Below are 23207 nucleotides of genomic sequence, written 5' to 3'. Positions count from 1 at the left end.
ACTCTTCTTTGGTAGGTATTGCTCCTATGAGGCAGTTGTGGAGCCTAAAGGTCTCCACTTTTCCACTGCTGCCAGTGTCTCCTCCTCTCCAGGGTTTCCCCCAAGCATTCTGTGCCTACCTTTGCTCGTTCTGCTTCATTCCTCCCCTGTTCCTGGGAAACCATGCGGCGGATTGGGGTTGGGAGCTGGTTGCAGCAGGAGGGGGAGACCTCTGTGCTTCTTCACCAGGCAGACTCATCTCTGCCTCTAGGCCAACCTCCTCTCCTGCTTCAGCTTCGGGAGTTTTCTCTGACACAGACTCTCCCTGCTCACCAAACCCTGCCCCCTCTTCAGCTTCCAACATCTCCTTCTCTGCCTTCTCCCTCTGACCACTCATCCTCGTCCCACCATCAACCCCCAGGCTCTGAGCCTTCTTCCCTGGGGGGGTTCCCTGGCTGGCGCCTCCAGCCATTCCTCTGCACCCAACCAGTCCATGACACCAGACTGCCACCGTAATTTTTCTTTAACTGTACTTATGCAAATGTTGGGGAACCCCCAAGCATGCCAAAACCATCCCCTCCATGTCTGTAACCCTAGAAGCACCCACCATGTAGGAGACAGAGAAGAAGAAGGAGAAAGTCTCTTCTCTACATTTTGGCCTCCTTCCCAGTAATACCTTTATGTCCATAAGGAGGACAAAAAAGAGGGGGGGGGGATACTTTCCAGTTTTCCTACTTTAATATCCTCCACTTTTCTCCACTCACTTCCACTCAAAATTTATTCTCTTAAGCTATGGTTACTCCACACCTATTCTGCCGAAACATAGTCCAGGTGGTAAGCTGAACCGCAACATCAACATTAGAATGAAGTATCTACCAGAGAATGAAAACTTAGAAGTTAATTCTGATCTGTGCACATCCTTCCAGGACCATGTGGAATATAAGCAGGCAAGTGGAGACAGACATCGTTAACCTACTAGAATACCAGTCCCCCAAAATCTGAATTTTCAAACAAAGATTCGCATAGAAAGAATAAAGGCAAAAGGTAATTTGGTAGCAGTGCACTTCTAGAAGAATGCAGCCAAGCAGCACTACAGCTGATATGTGCAGCAGACAGCAGACACAAAAAAAGAGAAGGAGGCAGAGAGCTTGGCTTTTATAAATCAATTACAAAGCCCTGAGAAAACGCTCAAAAATATTAAGCAGCAAATGCATGCCTGAATAGAAATGCCACATTATAACATTACTGCAAGACTCTTCAAATTGTTCTGAAAGGGTGGGAAAAAAACACCCCACACACCAGAAATTGACTGCATAGCGTGATGGTGTAGAGCTTTGTGATAATAAGTTGAAAAGAAACCTGCAAACCCAAGGCTCTAATTTTCATATGGCGACTGCGTAATATTTTGCAAAGTAAAATTGACTGAGATGGAAACTATTTTGCATGGTAGAGTGGCGATGGCTAACAAATGAGAGTTTTTGGGGCTGAATGTTAGTCCCTTGCCTCATCTGCCACCCCTAATGACAGCAGCCACCTGCTGTTTTATTGTCACAGCTGGAGCCGGTTCACACTCCTTGGTGCTGAGCTCTGCCCATGAGCGCCAAGCTCTCGCCTCGCCTCATTACTTTGATGAACTTTTTATGGTCAGCACCCATGAAGACCTCATCTAGGACTAGGCAACCTAGATCGGCTTCAGGGAGTGCTTCGAGCTAACACAAGATGATAACACAGTGACACTGAGGCGGCTACGGTCTGTCATTTGACTTGGGAAGCAAGTGTACAATGCTTTTGACTCTACAGGGCCCTCAAATAGGTAAAAAGCCATGAAATTCTCATATCTAAAGCAAGCTCCTCTCCCTCTCCTTCCTCCCCCCCCCCCCACCTGGACAGTATAGTCCTTTTTTGCAAAATAAAGCTTTAAAATGACAGATAAACTCCTAAAAGGAACAACACATTCTGTACACTCTGAAAACAAAGAGATTCCCCTTTCCCTTAGAAATTATCCTGCCAATTTAAACATGTACATGTAAGGACAGGGTTCAAAAATTACATTAAGATTTGCTACCTGTATTTTACATTTTTAAATGCACTGATTTATTCCTGTGGGGAAAATCAGCTAGTAATAGTTATGGGTGCCCATTGTGATCCAGTTGGCAAAAATGATCTGCCAGAAGTATATTTATCAGATAATAAATATGTTACACTGATTAAATAAATTAAAAAAAAACATTGTGAAAAATTATTGACAGCAGGCTAGTACTAACTGAGTAAAAACTTTCATAAATATTAATTGAAATTTATCCTAGCAAACAATTTGAATCTGGAGTTTACAACATCTCATCACTAATGTTTTCAATGTGTATCATGAACATTTTTACTTTCGGTGGATTTATAAGGAGGTTTGATGCTTGATCTCTGGAGTTTAATCCAAGGTTTCTTTTCAGTGAGTAAAATAATCTTTTAGGTGTCAACACAGCTTTGCATTTGCCTGTATTTACATATTACCATTAAGATTAATATATGAGCTATTAATAATAATTTCATTAACATTCTGAAACCATCAAACAACATTTTGATTTTTTGAATGCCTGTAGGCGATTATAAGCCTAAAAACCAGAACATTTTCAGTATTCATTGTGCAGCAATCCAGCTGATCAGTCTTGACAAATTCATGCAATGTTATAAGTCATTAAACTTCATTTGGAAATTCTGCTTTAAAATTCAACTGTCTTTTTTCTTTTTCTTTTTTGCATACCTAATATAACATCTATTACTGTAACAACCACTTCTCTCCTCCATTCTGACTCCCTCCTGGTAAGGACAATGTGTTTCATTTTGAAAAGTATTGCAAGTACAGCTCTCAAAATGTTGATGCTAAGAAACTCAGTTTTAAAAGGACGCCGAGTGCTTACAAAAATAAGTATTCTGAACTCCAGCTGGTCAAAAATAACTGAAGAAGCTTAGCAAATTTGTTCCTGAACTTTGGCAATTAGTGTCCACCACCAAAATATGACTAAGTTTGGCATCTATGAATTAATTCCATGTTTCATCTCGAACTCCCATGTCCTCACTGCAGCCCAGATGTTTAATCTACAAGTGGTGGTGGTTCTTAAAGCTGTGACAGCCCCAGTATAATAGCTGCCCCTGAAAATGTCTGCCAGGAAAACCAAAAGGCAGATAATAGTTACAGGAAGGGGATTGTGCCTGTGGAGATGTTGATGCTCTTACAGTCCTGTTGGGGAATCAACAACATTCTGGGTTAAAATGTACCTCTTTGTACCTGAAAAAATACTGCTTAATACGGGCTTTAAAAAGACCCACAACATGAAGTGCTTGATGAGTGAATTATGTTACATTACTCTTTCATTCCACTGCAGAGAAAATGACTATATATATATGATAACAGACACCAGGCCTGCATCTGGCCTCAACTTGCACCATCTCCAAAGCATGACTAAATGTAAGTAGATAAAAATAATAAAAGGAAGAAAGCAAGAAAGAAAATTGTCAAGCAACGCACCTATGCCCAATGGGAAGCCCAGATTGCTGGATATAGGAGTGAGCCAGCAGGTGATGAGTAGAGGGGGAGAGGAGGGAAGAAGAAAACAAAAATACAAATTGAATACTTATTAATAAAAACTGATTGGGTATACTACAACAGAAAACTTGTTTATAAAGAAACACCCATTTCTCTCTCTCTCTCTTGATAAGGGCTTTCCCGGAAAAGGTTTAGGAACAAAATCTACTTGCACAGCTGTCTTCTTTTATGTTTGGTTCCCCCACTACCACCAAACTCCCCAATGGCTGTAATTGATCTGCTCTATTTGTGTGAGAGAGCTGCTCCACAACATCGTACTATGTCTAGGAACCAGTAGCAAGAGTCTGAGACCTATTATCACTCCCTCTAGAGAATCCGGGGGGATGGCAGTCGTGACTTTGCTGAAGGAGAACTCTTTCACGCAAGTACAACTTCTGAAGTTCACTGAGGCAGGCCACCCCAGTTGAGATGAGAATTCATGCTCTGGGTTTGAGGGCTGCCAGACAGACAAAGTTTGCACTCCATTTCCTTTGTGGTGATCTCCAGGCGATGCCTCTGTACTGTAGTCTCTGCCATTACAAACGAAATGTATCAGTAGCTGTACTAAAGGCTGTGCACAATGGAAGTTGTGCAAATAGCTATACTGAAGGTTCCTAGATCCATATTAGGGCAATACTATTATTAATCCAACCAAAATATCACAAAATAAGGTTTCACTATCTCTAGAGCTCTTCATTAGGGTAGATAGTGAACAAAGAAAGGTAGGGGGAGAGGGAGAGGCAGAGGAAAGAAAGGAAGAAATGGTTGGCTGGTGTTGAAGTCATGAAATCTGCATCTGGTAACAGTCTTACTACGAAATTATGGGAGAAGGTGGCAGACTTTCAAATGAGGCTTCTTAGGTGCTAAGCAGGTATCAGAGGCTGCACAAAGGCAAGGTGGGAACAAGATACATCTCTGCAACTGATCCACCTAGGTCTAAAAACCCAAGAAAGTTATAAAGCATATGTGTCAAATGTTATAATCAATCTACTTTAGATGACACAATATTATCTGCCTTAATTGGTCAAACTACTTCACTAGTGTAAACTAAATCTTGAAATCCTGTGTTGTAATCTGAGAGCCAGAGAAGAGGAGGAGGAGGAATTTGGATTTTATATCCCACTTTATCACTACCCAAAGGAGTCTCAAAGCAGCTAACGTTCTCCTTTCCCAGCAGCTGCATGTGGAGGAGTGGAGATGCGAACCTGGTTCACCAGATTACGAGTCCACCACTCTTAACCACTACACCACACTGGTGTAGTGACGATAAGAAAGTGCACATCTGTGATATGGGTTTAATTAAGCTGCTGCTGATTGTTCTATGCCCCTTTCAATGTATCATATTACAATTGTGCCAAAAATTCCTATAATAATAAATTTATCATTGCACATTCCTCTAGGGCTGGACTTTTTAATGCCAATTGTGATGACAGTTATTCTTATAGGCATATTCTAGCTTCTAAAGTTTCAATTCTATTGCAAAATTTAGCTTAGTTTCCTCCAAGTATATCCAAAAATATTTACTTCACAGACTAGGCTAAAAGAATCAATAAACTCAATGTAAGGACTATTTCCCCAATTTTCTAAGTACTCATCCCATGTAGATGTATAATGCACACATCATATAATATGTGAGTAAACACAAATGGTTTCAGTATACTGCGCACCACATTGAGAATGTCACAGTATTCACTGAAAGAGAAAAAATATTCCTGGTCAAGTCAGGAGAAGTGTAAACTTTCTTTCACAACATTTCAGAATGTGGGAGTTATTGCCACTGCAGCTACCTGCATGAATACCAATTAGAAAACTTCACAGATCTTAAAAATACTGACAACTCATTAGGAATTTACCACCACCCATGCTAAAAATGCATATTATATTTCAAAGAACGTGTTTAAATAGGCTTGTTAGAATTTCCAGCTTTTATTAATTTGCACGTAAACTTAAGGCTCAGGAAAATATGAGATGAGCATAACCATCTTCAGTAAGTTGTAACACAGCTAAAATGCTTTGCAAGATCCCTTATATATGTTTGCCGAACTTCAAACTCTATATGTAACTAAATCGATAGCATAAGAAAGGAAGAGGAAGCACATCTAAAACTTGAATCTTCATTTCTCTGAATTTCCCTGAAAAAGCAGCGGGATCCGAAATGTGTTGAATCTATAAATATCTTTTTTGTCAACCCCATGGCTTCTTTTCTCCTATTTCAGTTAGTTTATTCACAAACCTTCCAAAATTTGAACATCCAAGGGCCTGATAAAAGGTCCGTCTCCTGCTCTCAAAGGACCTGGCATGTGGAGGTCTTCAAACTTATAAATTCAAAGATAAAGAGACAAAACTAAATCATTAAGATTTTAGAGAATGAAAAGTGTGCTTCCAAATAAATAAACCCACACAGAAAAAAGAAACTGAAGTTACCACTATGTTTTCCTCCACCCAAGATAAAAACAAAAAATACTCATTTAGACACTCAGAGAAAGGACAGATTTGTTTTCAAAAACTGTTTCCACTTTTACCCTCAGGACATAGCTCAGTTGCTGAGGAAACAAAGTCTAGAGCTCATTGACTTAGGTAGCTGGAAATTCCCTATGCTCAGAGATTTCCTATTTTAAAGTAAAGCTGCTTTTCAAAAATTAACTTCTAAGTAAATAATGGATACTTCTTACTAAAGATAACACATGCAGTTTTCCTTCTTTTGGGTGCTTTCCATTGAACCAGCCATGTGCTTCTAAGAACACCACTGAGAGGATGAGGAATTTACCTAGGCAATACAGAAAAGGATGTTTCCACCGTGTATCTGGTAGCAACCACAAAAGGGTTAATTTGTTCCCCTTATTAAAAGTTCTGAAAAGCTACGTTCCCTCATGACTGCAAATTCTTCACAAGAATGTCATGGCCTGCCTATCTGCGCTGGGGTGAGAAAATGTACCCAACCCAGCCTTCCTTTCTACTTCACTACAAGAAATATTCTCTCTTGGATTTAATGAGCAAGAAACCCACAGTGCTAAATCTGTGAGTGGCATAGTGTCTGCATACTGTTTCTTGCCATTCAGTTGGGCACTTGCCTGGAATTCTGTTTATTTCCATCTTCTGTCCTCCAGATATGTATTACCCTGACATATTTTCACACTCGTAATAGCAGAAAGTTCACAAAATTAAACATTCTCACTGTCTCACACACCCATTCCTCCCCCGCACTCCACCCGCAAACCCATTCTTTAACAACTTTCCACTAACAATAAGCCAGTTCTCTCCATTACGGTCAGAAGGACACAAATCATCCTGTAAAACAAATGAGTTGAGAGCACTAAGTTACGTTCTCTATACAGTACAGTGGTACCTCGGGTTACATACGCTTCAGGTTACACACGCTTCAGGTTACATATGCTTCAGGTTACAGACTCCGCTAACCCAGAAATAGTGTTTCAGGTTAAGAACTTTGCTTCAGAAATCGTCCTCCGGCAGCACGGCGGCAGCAGGAGGCCCCATTAGCTAAAGTGGTGCTTCAGGTTAAGAACAGTTTCAGGTTAAGTACGGACCTCCGGAACGAATTAAGTACTTAACTCGAGGTACCACTGTACTCTCTTTCACAAGCTGGGGGGGGGGGGAAGCACAACAGATCCCACCACCCACACCAAATTTAAAGCAGAAATGGACATAGAGCACAAAACCACTTTATTGAATAGAGTGAGGAGGAAGATCTGTTTCAAAACATCTTATAAGATTCCATAAAAATTAGTTTGCTTCAGAATGCAGACAACTGAAGGCAAGATTTTGTTTTGTAAGAATTGTCCTGGTAAAGTTAAAGAAAGCAGAAGCTGCAGTGCGTTCATTACTTATACCCACACCAGAAACAGCACTTAGGTAAAACTGCTGGTTGCCCCGGGAACAGGGGTCAGCAAACTTTTTCAGCCGGGGGCCGATCCACTGCCCCTCAGACCTTGTGGGGGGACCGGACTATATTTTGAAGAGAGAGAAAAAGAACGAATTCCTATGCCCCACAAATAACCCAGAGATGCATTTTAAATAAAAGCACACATTCTACTCATGTAAAAACACCAGGCAGGCCCAACAAATAACCTAGAGATGCATTTTAAATAAAAGGACACACTCTATTCATGTAAAAACACGCTGATTGCTGGACTGTCTGTGGGCCAGACTGAGAAGGTGATTGGGTCGGATCTGGTCCCGGGCCATAGTTTGCCTACACATGCCCTGGGACTATAGCCTGGAAAGGAAGCTAAAGAACACCGGAAACATGAACACCCACACCTTCCCAGATTTTTTTTTTACAAAAAACTGGGTTAGGGTGAACCAGTACAGCATTAAAAAAACAAAAACAAAAAAAACTGCTCCTTTACCTAACTCTTGTATATCCACAACCCTGATCAGGGACACAATGAAAAGCATTCCTTTAGACTGCAAATCATTATAACAAGATATGCAATCAATTTTAATCATCTTTATTTGGCAATAAGTTGCATTGATTTCAAAAGGATTCATTTCAAAATAAAATATGAATGGAATTGTAGCCTCAGTTATGAAAAACACCATTCACACTTAAAAAAACCAACACCCTTCAATATTTTCTCAAAAAGAAGAAGTTTGGCATACTTTTTCGTTTCTGTCATTGCCTGCCATCACCACGAAACTACTCAGCACCGACATTAAAAGAGCAGCATCAGTTACTGGACCGTGCATGACTGACACAGCAAGATTTAATCACAACTCATTTTTCTAATCCAGCATTTGGCTCATCAGTGGTGTCCACGGGCATTTACAGTGATAGCTGTCAAACTGCCTTACACATTTGGCATAAGCTAAGACTGATGACGACGAAAGTGAAGTATCTACCAATTCAGAGACTCAGCTCAGATTTACAGAAGTCACTAGTAAAACACCCATTGACTTGATGGCACAAGGTCAAAGCCCTGATGAGAAGGTAATCAAAGGTAATCAAAGTGAGGCAATCAGAAGGCAGAAGGAGGCACAAGAATTCATTCACTTTGTGTACTGTATTCTTTTATGTATTCTTGTCAGTGCAGCAGAAGTAGATAGAATACATGGCACAAGCTTTTAAAAAATGAAGAAACAGTTTCTTGTGCTGTCTCAGACACTGTTCCCATCTTGTCACTTCTTTGAAGGTGGGTTTGTATGACCATCAGATCAGGGCACCCACCATTCATTTTGCATAATGGTACTCAAGGTTCAATTGAACCTTGTACTTATGGTTTGTTACAGCAGAAGAGCGTTTCTATTTATTTTGTCTCCATACTTCCACTTGGCTTATCACTCAGTCCCCATCATGTAGTTGTAATGTCCAGGTGCCTTAGAGACTAAACCTGCTGCCCAGGTGGTGTAGAGATCCAAGCACCTCTGGAGTCTCTGCCCTAATGGAATATGCATAGTCTTGTCCAGACCACAAAAATGGCATCAGAATGGAAAGACAGAACCAGTATGAGGAGGCTGCACTTCTAACTGCTCCTTTCTATCTCTCAAATAATTTCCCTATGTATTCTTCCCAAGCCATTCTCCCAAGATGAAAAAACAAATCAAACAAAAAAAACCACCAACCCTATTGTGTTTGAATTAATCTATAGAACTACAGAAATGGCGATAGCTTAGAGTGTCAGACTAGGACTTGGGCGATGCAGTTTCAAATTCCTGTTTAGCCATAAAGCTCACTGGGTGACCTTGGCCACCAGTCATCATCTCTCAGCTTAACCTGGCTCATGGGACTCTTGTGAGGAAAAAGATGGAGAAAACTATGTATACCAGCTTGAGTTCCTTGGACAAAAAGCAGGATTAAAATTGTGCAAGTAAATAAATACTTAACAACCCAAACCTTGCAAAATACACTTCTGGCCTATTTACGCAAAGACACCAAGCTAAATAAAGAATGAGCAGCTAAAACTTCTATAGCCTTTACCTCTATTGACATGGGGGGGTGTATCTTTTGACACCACCAGCACGTGCCCTTCTTCAGGCACAGCAAGCATTTTCTGTCCCTTAGAAAGACCAGATTAGCAATAAAACGCACATAATGAAGAATACTCACCTGAAGGGTTATCCATAAACAAATATATAATCACCTATGGCAGTGACCACCAACAAATTCATATTTCATCTTTACAGATAACAAATACTTATGATTACCCAATACATATGTACATATGGATGTGTAATTATATATTGATTAGTTTAGCTTTTAGCATAACATATGAATGTATTGAATTTCTCCAGAGTAAGAGATAATATTTTTAAAAAATTATACCAATAGACCATCAGCATTATGAGTGGATTTATTTTCCCCAGCAGTGCTAAAGATATGCAAAATTTTCATTTTTTTTCAGAGTTGCCTAGCAAATGATTAACACCACCTCTGCTCATTATCTTGCTTAACAAAACTTCTCTAAAAACAAATAAATCAAAAATGCCTCCAACGTTCCTGAATAAATAAATTACAGACCTGTTCCATGGCAGCAATGATATTTTAAAAAGCTTGTGCAAGCTCATTGTACAATTTTATTACAAAACTGCAATTTATAACAAAAGTGTCCGCTTCTTCATTTTCTCCTCTACACATTTTAGTAGCTGGAGCGGTTATGGAAGCTCTAAAAAGCAACCTATCAAAAGATGTTAACTCTCTGTCCCAATAAGTTGCAGTCATTGCTAATTAGGAGCTGGTTCGCACTATAAATATGGCTCTGGGAGCCAGTGCTTCTCTTCTTCCCGTTCCTGTGCCAAAGTTCCTAATGAAACATGCAGGATGAAGACAGTCAATAGTAACAATCATTGTTTGACTGGAGACTGAATTAAGGAAAGTTTCTGCTCTGCAAAACTAACTTATTCTACCAATTTCAACAACCACCACAAATCATTTTAACAGATAGGACTTATTTGTAAGTATGCATATTTAATAATGAGTGGTACAGCTGAATGTGTAGTCTTGCACATATCTCAACTGATTTGTCTCATTCAGTTAAAACAAAAACAAAAACTGTAACAAGTTCGGCAGTTCCAATATTTTCCTCTAGTCTTGCAACAACATTGTTGCTTTAAATGCTGAGTTTGTTTGAGAGAATCCAGGTTCAAATATCCATTCAGCTATGAAGCTTACTGGATAACCTTTGGTCAATTTCCCTCTGCTTAACTTACATCACTGGACCACTGGGAATCAAAATTCTGCTAATCAAGCTGGAATACTTACAAATAAAGATAAGGGACAGTCATTATCACTTACAAAATGCATTATTTTGATGTTTATCACCATGATCCTAAACCTTTGTGTCGACCTACTGATTTATACAACGGAACTAAATTGTGAGTATAAGACTGTGTTGTTCAATGACTTTAAGTGTTAATAAGCTGTAGCCTACCTACCTACTTAAGTTGGGACATTAAAATATTGAACAACAACAACAACAACAACAGCTACTTTAACCTACATATATTCAGTGTCTTAAGATGGAGATGGTGGACTAAAATAAAATAATTCTGTGCCTATAGTGCTTGTTGGATAATAAACACAGCCCAGGAAGAATGTCAACACACACACACATATACACACACAAACGAAGAAAAGCACTGAGAAGCAATTTTACTATTTTACCCCAACAAGCTTAACATGCACATCCCAATAAAATCAAACCATTGTCTCTTGCCAACTCCCAACAGATTTTTCATAGCATTGGAAAAAAATACCCACACACAAATTAAGGTGACTGAAATATGCTTTCAGCTAACAGAATAATATGGTAGCTATTCATCACCTGAAGTCATAAAACACTAGGTCTTGTCCTTAGCATATTCTAATGAAGCCTATCATGCAAATGAGAGTGACCTTTACTGTGCATTCTGCAAGTTCACATTTATGCAAGGAGTATATATAGTTTGCCAATACAAACTAGCCAAAGACTGCATAATTACAGTAATCAATTAGTAGTTAGTGTCTCTCAGCTCATTTGCGGCTAATGTCAACTAAGCCATTTCGCAGAGAGCCACCCCTGACAGAGTATCATTTTTTGGTGCTGTTGGTAGTGGTTCTGCAAAAGGAAAACAAGGTGCAAGCCAAACTTTTTTAGATGGGGGGCATAGTGGCCTCCTGCACACAGTCGTTCTTCAAGGTTCAACAGGAAAAGGCTTCCGTTTTGTGATACAATCTCCCGGATAAAAGTTACATCTCCTTGAAGTGGCATTAAAGCTTTGTGCCTGCAAATTTCAACATTAATATTTAAATATTTAAATGAGGGACACTCTGCTGTGCAGTGGTTCAGAGCAAGTGCGGAAGACATGGTAGAACGTGGGTCCTCCTTTCAACAGCTGAGTAAGCAGGCCATAGCCTTTGCTCAGCAACAGTCTATTTTGTGGACAGTTATGGATAGGAAACATTACTGGAGCTAGTAATTAAAGTAAAAACTAATACTATCACAGAGATGGGGAATTCTGTACAGAAACGCCATTTATCATGGCTTACCATTCCACACAACTGAAATGAATTATCTTCTTAGCACATATCTATTTTACGATCCTATGGTTGCCAAGCTGAAATGAGGGGCCACTTGCTGGTTTTAATTTCACAATCAATTATTTATAAGGCAACTGTATAATAGGTCTCACAAATATTACTTACATGTAATCTGTGAGCATATCAAGGGGAAAAAACCTGTAAATCTGCATTAGTCAGAAAAAGGCTAGTATGTTGACTGGGGAAACCTCCTATATATAGAAAGGCAGTAGTGAAACAATTGCTGGTATAGTGCAGTGTTGTAACTTATGTGATTTATGTGGTATACTTGGACTTTTTCTTTGCCCAAGCTTTTCCTGAACCATGCCTTATTTGTCTGTCCATTGTCACTTAATTTGACCCTGCTACTCACTGATCATTTTTTGATCTCCTTTGATTAGAATTGTTGAGATATTGTGCTTACCATGTCAGGAAAACTCGCTGAAAGTCATTCCTGACAGGGTAAGCAGAAGAACTCATCATCAGATGCGGCACTTGAGGGAAATTGTCCTTTTGTGACCAAACTCATAGGATCCTCTGTAGGATAAACGAAGCACATCTGATTCATCTTTCCTCTCTTTCCTATGAAGGTTATAAAATAGGACAGCTCCTTCCATGCCATTCAAATAGGAATGGGCAAATTCTTGAAGAATGTGTCCACATTTCCTACCCATTATAGCTAAATGGGGATTCCTAGTTCAGAAGTGGCATTCTGCAGAAGAGGGGAAAAACATGGAGGACTATTGTCTTTGTGCCCAGAAATATTGGGCTGACCACCACTTAAAACAAAAAGCAGAGTTATATGATCCTGTGTTCCAATCCAGCAGGATTCTTTTACACTCTTGTGGTAAGGACAGCCCAGTCAGAATGGGCCAACACAGAAAGTGAGCCATGGAGTTCTATGTGGTTCACAGCTACCCCAAGCCATAGGATTCAGAATGCATATCTAAAGAATTTTTCAAGGAAAGGAAACAAAAAGTTCAGTGCAACACAGTAATACTTGGCAAAGCAATAATCACCTTGTAATCTGTGCATAAGTGATTGCAAACCATCCAACTAATAGCCATTTTCAATCTAAGATTGCGGAAATACTCCAGATTGTTCTGGCCACAGCAACTTGAATGTTCAGACCCAAGGCAAAAGTTCATGTTTGCGCAAGCAGAACAAAGTAAGGTGAAGTAGGACAAGCATATGTTCTACTGAGGCCGGCCAGCCAAATATATCAGGATTCAACGGCACCTTGAACAACTCTGTGCAGGGCTCAGGCACAGTACTTTGCAGTGTAGATGGAGAGCAGGTCTGGGATTTCCTTACTTATAGATAATACCTGTGTGTACATATTGTGAAAGCAAGAGATGTATTCTCATTGCTCTTGTGATTTGATTCAAAGCTCTGCTCTTAAAATAACAGCATAGCATAGCGATTAGAATAAGTCTGAGGGGAAACTTCTACTATGCTGTTGATGCAATTTGCATGTTTGTGACAGGAGTAGAAGATACTGGCAATAAGGCATGTGAAATTCTCTACCTGGTTTCCCCATAGCCAACTGCGTTCGGCCATTGAAACACAGAAGTTCAAGAGCAATGATAACAACAGGTTTAGTTTCACTTTAAAAGAGCATGGTTGGGATTAAACTAAATTGCTGGGTGCACTGATAGAGGTCCACTCATGTAACAGGACTCCCCCCCCCACACACACACACATTCTCCCCAAATCTGCTCTGGAGGGTTGGGGAACCCTCAGTTCAGATTTAGAGGGTACACCAGGGGAAGGAGAGGTGGGGAGTCCCAATGTGCAAGCACATTTCCTTTACCGCATGGATACCCCACTTAGCGCTATGTTCAATTCCACCCAGTATGCTCACAATATTTTCCTGAAAGAACTACAAAAAACCTTGCAAAAGTAGGCTACAGCAATATATACTTTCTCAGCTGTTTATCCTAGGCTACAGCACCCACAGCTGTAAAGACTTGCCTACCAAGTCAGGTATCCGTCCAATTCTTACATTTGCATCCCGCCCTTCCGCCTATTAAAAATATATTTATCAGACGATAGGACACTTGAAAGGTTAAAAAAAAAACTTTTAAAAAAACATTGTTTCCATGGTGATATTCAGGGTGGAAAGAGCAATCAAGCAGCAATAAGCAGAGTGACATTGAAGATTTATTGGTTTACTTCTGCATAGTGCTGGAACCAGTCACCTCACGCAGCGTCAAACACGTACAACTTGTCGATACTGACACAGAGCCAAACAGCAGGAGGATAGCTCTTTTCGCTCTTGTCAAGCTTTGCGCTGATGGGGACCTCTGACAGTTACTGAGAGGGGACAACAGGGAACAAGATGAGCAAAGAGGGGGGGGAAATAACCAACCTCTTTGAAAGGCCTAAGGCTCCTGGCAGATTACGTCAAAAGAAGCAGTGGGCAAGGCCTTGCGGAGCAGTCATCTGACTCACATCAAAGAAAAGGCTAACATGAAATGCTTCAGAAAGCAGAAGACTAACTGATCATTGCTGATATACCACAGGATGATGCCTTTATGATAAACATTGGCGACAACTTGTGACCAGAGTGCTGTTACAACACTAATTGTCCATGAAAGCTGACCTGCAGCAAAGCAGCAGAGTTCAGTTTCGATAGGCCTGGCTCAAGAGTACAAACATGATTGCACACGACAGAAGACATCCACGCATCAAAAATCTCTGAAAAAGTCTGACATGACTTTACACACTGAGAGAGAGAAAGAGAGGGGGAGAGAGAGAGAGAGAGAGAGAGAGAGAAGGAAGGAAAGAAGGAGCACAAGGCTTAACAGCATATCGCTCAGGAAAATGTGAAGCTAACATTTCATTAAAAATCTTCCAAAGGTAAAACAAACAGGATACAAACTATAAGTCAAATACATAAGTGTTTGCTGTTGTATTTTTTAAGTGCATGTGTGAAGATTATTTACATATACATAGAAAACAATCATTCCTCACTGCTGCTGAAAATCTTCCCCTGCTTTCCAGTCTGAGGATTCTCAGAGTGTGTGGTCTCAAATCTCTTCATTCAAGCACATGTGTGGTTTGGCTTACTTTCAGGTGACTGCTTCATGTCCTGGATTTTAAGGTGCTATTAAAATGCCAAGTTTTCAGTTTTTCAAGCAATTACAGTGTCTTGGACTAGGTGCATAGGACAATGCACCAGCTTTTTATTTAACACTAGACATGCCAAATGCCCCATGTTTTTATGTTTTTTACATTTAAAGGATAGGTTTTTACCCCCAAAGCAAACACAGCACCCCTTCCCTTTTCCTCTTTGAGTTGTGTCTGCAGACTATTGCCCCACTCTTCCCCTCCAGTACCCAGAGGTGAGCAGGGCAGAACAGATTGGGCAAATTGGGTGAACAGAATAAGTTCAATGCCTCCTCTTCTTGCCCCGCTTTTCTTGGACGAGAGGGAAATAGACACATCACTGCTGGCGTTACCTATTCATGGGATAGGTATGTGAGCAAACATGACTGCTCAATCGTGCATAGTGTGGTCCGGAGCAAAAGGATCTTTATAAAATAGAGAGAAGTTGAATAAATACAATGGCTTTCTTTTCTATTTTGTTTGCTAGCTTAGGTACAACAAGGTCCTTCCAGAAGACACAAGGAGGACTCGCATACTCTCGAGGTCATTTTACAAGACTCGCAGACCTGTGACATCTCAGGCATTACATATGAACATGAATATTTGCATTTGTAAAAAAAAAATACATTTGTATACATTTGCACATCAACAAAAAATATAGTTATGTATGTAAGGCCTAGAGAAATTAGACTTGAGCAAACCCCACTGAAAATCAGAGAGATTTAAGGACCAAATGTATTCTGATTTCAATAGATTCTAAGGTTTCGTGCGCCTCCCCGCCATCAAAAAACAAATGAAGCCTGAGCTAATTTTAAAAAGGTATGTAATACAAATTTCTCCATTTTTACTTAACCTAGTATCTGACATGTATTTTGAGATGCTGAGGCTAAACAGACATTATTTAGCAATCCTACTCTCAATGCATTCTTATAACTATTTTGTTTTCAAAAAGAAAAGAATAATAAACAAAGCCAAATTTACATTATACTGTAATGTAAAGGCTGGTAAATTTGTAATATTCTGTAAAGACTGGTGTATGACATAATTAAATAGAAGAATGTCCCAAATGGAAATAAATTAGATTTCTGGTCATATGCTGTCAAAGTGATTTAATATTGGGACATATTTTAAATTTTTAGGAGTGACTAATTCAGAAATGGAGGTATGAGCATATATTACATTATAATTTACCATTATTGTGACATTTCAGTTCTTAATAAGCTAGAAGTAGTATATAAAGCTTTCTCTGCTGCATTAATTTAAACTGCATTAAATTATTCTGAATTATTTTTTTATCCTATCTCCTTAGATAGAGTGAGGCCAAAAGTAAACATTTTGAACACTCATTTTCTAATTCTCAAACTTTATAAAGTATAAAAATGAATTCCAAATTTACGGTATTGTAAAATTGTTGGATAAACATTGAACCATTTCAGTATCTATACTAATCTAAATTGTAGAAGGCTTAAAATTAGAATAAATTGAATTTGGTAAATATTCAATGCAATTAATAATTATGCACTTCATTTTTTAAACAGATTATAAGCCAAAAAAAGGGATTTGCAACAAAACATTGTGGTGTAGAGTGTTCCTGTTCACTGTTTCAGACAGTCACGCCTTCTTCCACACTATCCCTCACAACACACGCAAACTGTCAGCTATCTTTCAATAGCTACTAAACACACACAGTCCCCACTGAGCTGCTTTTAGGGTTCCACCACCCCTCTAGCATTTTTTTTTTTTTGTACTTCTGCAAAAGCACTCGCACCAGAACATTGGAAACGGAGGGAATGATGAGAGCAAAAAACAGAAACTACACACACACAAATATATCTTTATAATTGTTTTAAAAGCAGTGTGTACTAAAAAGCAAGAGTAAAGAAGTATACACTGGAATCACGATGGTGTATCTGACCTTCCACACAAGAGAAAAGGCTATTATCCCAATAGCATGCACACTCATACATGTGCAGCAGAATCAACACATTTTTTAAAACTTCTCCACAATGAAAAATGAGATATAACAGGGATAGTGGCTGTCCAAGGGCAGCTAACAAAAAAAATAGGGACTGTCTTTGATAAATGTAGAGTTTAACTTTGAGCATATGGAAAACTGAGAACAGAATCTTTGTTTTTTGAGAATTACTGTTTATTGGGTTCAGACAAAACATTTCTGTACTACCTAGGGATATAAGAGGATCCCAACAGAAATGGGCGAGGGAATTGATGGTCTTCACTTATTTGTCCCAGGCCCAGAAGAGAAATCGAATCAGAAAATATTATTGGTATTCGCTGTCGCTGTTGTTTTCAGTCCACAAATAATACTCAATTGATAAAATTTCCTACCACTCCCCATTTGCCTTGTGTTAATAATAATAATAATAATAATAATAATAATAATAATAATTTATTATTTGTACCCCGCCCATCTGGTTGGGTTTCCCCAGCCACTCTGGGCGGCTTCCAACAAAGATAAAAGATACACTGAAATGTCACATATTAAAAACTTCCCTGAACAGGGCTGCCTTCAGATGTCTTCTGAATGTCAGGTAGATGTTTATCGCTTTGACATCTGATGGGAGGGCATTCCACAGGGCGGGCGCCACTATCGATAAGGCCCTCTGCCTGGTTCCCTGTAACTTGGCCTCTCGCAGTGAGGGAACCGCCAGAAGGCCCTCGGAGCTGGACCTCAGTGTCCGGGCAGAACAATGGGGGAAGAGACGCTCCTTCAGATATACTGGACCGAGGCTGTTTAGGGCTTTAAAGGTCAGCACCAACACTGCAACAACAGCAGCAAGGATACTCGTCGCTAAGTACTGGAAAACTCAAGATTTACCCACGCTGGAAGAATGGCAGACGCAACTGATAGGCTATATGGAATTGGCTGAAATGACTGGCAGAATCCGAGAACTGGGAGAGGAGACGGTAGAAGAAGACTGGAAGAAATTTAAGGTTTATTTACAAAAATACTGTAAATTGTTTGAATGCTAAGCAGGATGCTAGATTATAAATAATTCGGCACCATTAAAACAGATGAGGTGAATTATGAGGATAAGTTAAATTCAATTAGACAATGATGAGGTTAAACCAAATTTTTTAAGATATAAAACAAATTTATTTAAAATGTGTGATGTAACATTGGAAAACTAGTTAGTAAGTATGCAAACAAGGTGATAAATTGCTGGATTAAATTTTCTATAACTGGGAATGCAGAAACGGAAGACGTGAGGAAGTCCAAAGATGACAAGAAAATGTGTTATGATATATACTATTGTGTTTTATTTATTTGTATTGCAATTAAAAACTTTTAATAAATATTTTTTTAAAAAAATAAATAAAGGTCAGCACCAATACTTTGAATTGTGCTCGGAAACGTACGTATCTTCACAATGGAATTAATGGTGTGGAATAACGTAAATAATTCTCATTGTCAATCTATTTATATACCGCTTTTTTCAAAATCTGCGCTCTCAGCAGCTAACACAAAACTAATGTGATTATGTGAAATTCCACCACAGCAGACAGTGAAACTAATCATGCACTTTTTGTCTGAAGCCAAACTGTAGCCAAACAGAAACATCACTGCATGCATCTAAAACCACTTTGCAGACTGTGTTGCTCATAGACACACTGAGAAGAAAGCATTCTTCTTTTTCTTCTTCATCTTCTTCTTCTTGCTGTACAAAGAAATAATAATAAGCAGGGCTCTTAAGTGGGAGCCACTGCCGTTATAAGAGAACAAGGGAGGCATTCCTGGTGAGTTCTGGCACCTCTTTTTCTAGGAAAACAACATTGCTAATAACTTATCATAAACCTGAAGGCCTATGAGTGAGTCCCACTGAAATCAGTGGCTTTTACTTTTGAGCAGGCATGAAGAGGATTGCAATGTCAGTGCACCTTCATTATCAAGAGTTGCAAGTCTTCATTTAAACCTCCCTTTTCTTCAGAATACATCCATGTTGGGAAAACTTTTGACACAATACATCATTGCTTCTCTAATCCTAAAGGGCATTTGTGGAATGGGCAGACAGAGGAACCCATTTATAATGGCTTAACGGACTAATAATTTTAGTCAAAGGTCAAAGTTGGCAATGGTCTCTGAAGAATAGTACAGCAGGAAGATCAAAGTAATAGTTAAAAATCATTACATATAATCAATGCCGAGCAAGCACACCATTAAAGGGCAAGGCAAAGAAACAGTCATTACCGACAAGAAAACAGAAAGTGGCAGCCAAGAGGACCTTAGATAAGAAACCTTGTAGCCCAAAGATACAAGGGGGATGCTAGTCTAATCAAGCTGAATATGCTCATATAATCACTTCACACTTCAAGATCTAGTGTGAATACAGTGTTAATAAGTATAATATATTGTGCTATAGGGTTACTACACATTAATCGCAAGCCTAGTAAAAATATGCATTTTGAGAAAGGCAAAACTAAGAATGAAACTAAAATACCAATAACACAATCAACAGATAGTATAACACACACAACTTAAGGAGGCGCAACATCTCCAAAGATGACCAATGAATGTAACCTCATCTTTATCACTTGAAAAATAGATAGATGTTCTCTAGACTCCGGAAAACATCTAGTTATAAAACGGGTCTCTCTCTCTCTCTCTCTCTCTCTCTCTCTCTCTCTCTCTCTCATGTTTGGATCTTCAGAAGGTGCTTCCTTATTAGCCCATGTGGAATGCTATCAGACCCTCTATCACAATTGTGGCAATGTGACAGATTACTTTTCATCCCTAACATTATGTGGAGTTGTAAATTGTCCTCAGCTTACACTCAGCAATTCAGTCATAGAATCATATAGCAAGGGAGCAATTTTATTTATTTATTTTAGCATTCATACCCCACCATTCTAACAAATATTCAAGGCAGTTTACAAGAAAACCAATTGTGGTGATAAATAATAATAATAATTTTAATAAAGATAGAAAACAGATTGCTACAGATCATGAAAGATTAAGCTTTTCTAACCTAGAAATGGAATAGTAACTTGTTGGTTCCTTAAGACAAAATGAAAGCAAAAGAGCATCACAAAAACAAAATATTTTCTACATAGGAAGATGGTTTCTTTACTGGTACACCAGCAATCCTGTTTTGCTGTTCTTGGTAGTGCTCAATTTCAAATTCTCCTTCCACCTTTTTTATATTAACTCTGATTCTTTGCCTGTTTCCCATTTCACATTCCCAGACATAAAATTGCTCAAAATTAGCTCCTATTTGTAAGTAATAACAATAAACTAGAACAGGGATATTTGTTCTCTACGTGTGTGTGTGTGTGTGTGTGTGTGTGTGTGTGTGTGTGTAGATATATATAATCCCCCTGGGAAAAGGTCTTTGGTATGCATTCAAAAAAAAAAATGTCTAGGCAAGGAGATAACCAGGGATTCTGATCCATTGCTAGCATACTTTATTGCTACAGTTTTCAACTGGGGGGAAATAGAACAAACCAATACTAAACTGTTACTAGGGTCTGAATAGATCATTCATGTCAGGAATCTAGGAAGCTAAAGTAGCCAGGAGAGACAAAAGGTACTGAAGCTGTTACAACCAAGGTTAGCAATGGCTTTGAGAAAGATGGGGGAAAGTACCTTTTTGGGGTGGGTGGGGAATCTCCACCAAAAAGGCTGATTTCATCTTGAAAATCAACCTGGGAGAATATATGACATCTTAGTGCAAGTCTGTACTGGTTCTTAGACATCTGTCAAGTTGCTTCTGAGATAAAACATCTGCCAGGTTCCTTCTGAAATAAAACTGGAGCCACATGTTGGGGGGGGTGTAGAATATTATTTTGGAAGCAGTCATAATCTCCACCATTGGCCTTGGATCAACAAGTGACATTCAATTGTGGCCAAGGCCTGATTGGGCAAAGATGAATGTGGGCAGTCAGTTATTAGGGCTTAGATTATTGTAGTGAACTAGAACACATGTAGCAAGGTGGTCATCTGTATGATCAGCTCACTTGAAGTGGAGAATACTAAGACTCCCCTGTTTCCCAAGACTTCTGATCAAGCTGGATCGGTAGTAAATTTCTTCCCACCAAATGAAAGATGATGTGTATGATTGGTGATCCTTGTTATGCTCAGCATAACTTAGCACTTGACTAATATTTATCAGTATCCATCTTTGAAACATAAAAAACGGTGGTGTCCACACATCAGTACCTGCCTTACATCAAACACAAACTAAAGTCAATTGACACTCCCGTTGTGTGCAGGAGTCAGAGTGTATTTTAAAACAGAAGAAGAAATGGCATGGCTCAGCTGCCTAATAGCATGTCATCTGGTTTGGAAGCCTACTCCGGTTGTCCAGGAATGATAGAAATGCACTCTGCACATTCTCAGATAACATTTAGTTTTATTAATACCCACATCTTAATGCAGTCCTATCCTTCTGAAGACATGTTTCATGGCTGAGCCTGGTGCATTGGCGGAGAAAGAGGGGAGTGGGTGGAGCACACTGCCCCCGGCAGTGCAATTCCAGCAGGGTGCCATCAAAGCTGTCCTCCGTCCGCGCTGGGCGCCATGCCCCTGAGGGCGGCGCACCACACACCCCAGGACGCATGCCAACCATGCCCCTGCCTGCTCTCCGCCTCACCCCCCCCCCCGGTGCCAGAGCATGAAGCTCCACCACTGGCCTGGTGATTCCTGGCACAGATTCAACAGTGGCCTTAAGAGACCTTACACTTTCCCCATTCAATTCCTGGCACCTGTTTAATTAAGTCTATTTTACCCGTAGAATATTGAGTGTTCGGGTTGAAGGGGTGGTCAATAGATGGGCAGGAAGAAAGTCTGAAAGCAGCAAGGAATAGGTTGGTGGTGTCTCTTAGAAATGAGGTGTCCAGACTCATAGAGTATAGCAGATTTGGGAGCAAAGGCTGTAGAGCACAGGATTGACTTCCTGCAAAAAAATGATTCTAGGAATGCGCAACACCATGGGTAGGCAAACTAAGGCCTGGGGGCTGGATGCGGCCCAACTACATTATGGAGGCTGCATAGGCACAGGGTTCTTTTCCTTCAAATTTCTGGAACCTGGGATCAGAAAGGGGAAACCTGCCCTGTGCTCAGTTTTCACATAGCAAAGAAGGCCAATCTAAGAGCTGGCTTTATCTCTCCTGCCTTCTCAATCAGGCCTGCAGATGGTCTGGGAATCAGCATGGTTTTACATGAGTAGAATGTGTCCTTTTATTTAAAATGCATCTCTGGATTATTTGTGGGGCATAGGAATTCGTTCATTTCCCCCCCCAAAAAAAAACCAAAATATAGTCCAGCCCCCCAGAAGGTCTGAGGGACAGTGGACCAGCCCCCTGCTGAAAAAGTTTGCTGACCTCGAGCAACAGGCTTCTATATTTTTGCTCACCAATGCAACCTTCTTCTCAAACACAGAGTTCCAGAGGTGGGCGAGGATTATTCCAGCAGTTTTGTATGATATTGGCCTGTCCCCCACTCCACCGCAGCTCTGATGTTGGGACGAAAAAGGATTTGATTGGCTGTTAGTATCGCTGAGGCTCCTAGAGTGTCTTGGCTATGGAGCAGCCCCAAGAACAAGTGCCCTGCCCATCTTTCCTGCAGGGAAGTCTGCTGACCAGTTTCTTAGTCACTGTGTTTTGAAAGTGGCTGTAGCCCTCAGGCTATACGGGGCCAAACTAGGACCTTTCAGACACTATTTCTGGCTTGGCCAGACAAAAACTGTAGACTGCTAGGGAGTGGAATTAGTGCCGACTCAAATGATCAGAAGTGACCCCCTCAAACCTGCAACCCATATGGTATAAGGAACAGGGATTGCTTCCTGAAGTACATGGTTTTTAGCTCCAGTCCTGCAGTATGTGACATAAACAACTAGTATCTAGCTGATATTGCAATGAATATGACATTTGTCATAAACTAATGACTTTAAAAAAAAAAAAGCAGGATCAGGACTTTTTCAGAGAAATGCAAATACTGAAATAGATGACATGGAATTTTTCTTCCCTATATTGTTTTGGTGGAATGCCACATAAGCAACCAATTCACTCCCT

At 39.8% G+C, this 23207-nt stretch overlaps 1 protein-coding gene and 1 long non-coding RNA gene across 2 annotated transcripts in view; both read right to left on the bottom strand.

Moving 5' to 3' along the window:
* The window catches only part of ZNF407 (zinc finger protein 407), a 331124-nt gene that overhangs the window by 212088 nt on the left and 95829 nt on the right, over positions 1-23207 (bottom strand). The gene's annotated exons all lie outside the window — the stretch shown is intronic.
* Positions 2710-10317, bottom strand: LOC310849040. Its single transcript, XR_014566755.1, has 3 exons — positions 7672-10317; positions 7139-7603; positions 2710-6883 (listed from the first exon to the last, which is right to left on the bottom strand). It is a non-coding gene; the product is annotated as an uncharacterized lncRNA (long non-coding RNA).

This window comes from Podarcis gaigeae (assembly GCF_964106915.1).
Source record: "Podarcis gaigeae genome assembly, chromosome: 7".
In the NCBI taxonomy this organism is placed as follows: Eukaryota; Metazoa; Chordata; class Lepidosauria; order Squamata; family Lacertidae; genus Podarcis; species Podarcis gaigeae.
Note: the sequence above shows the minus strand (reverse complement) of the source record. Positions and strands in the feature narration are given on the sequence as shown.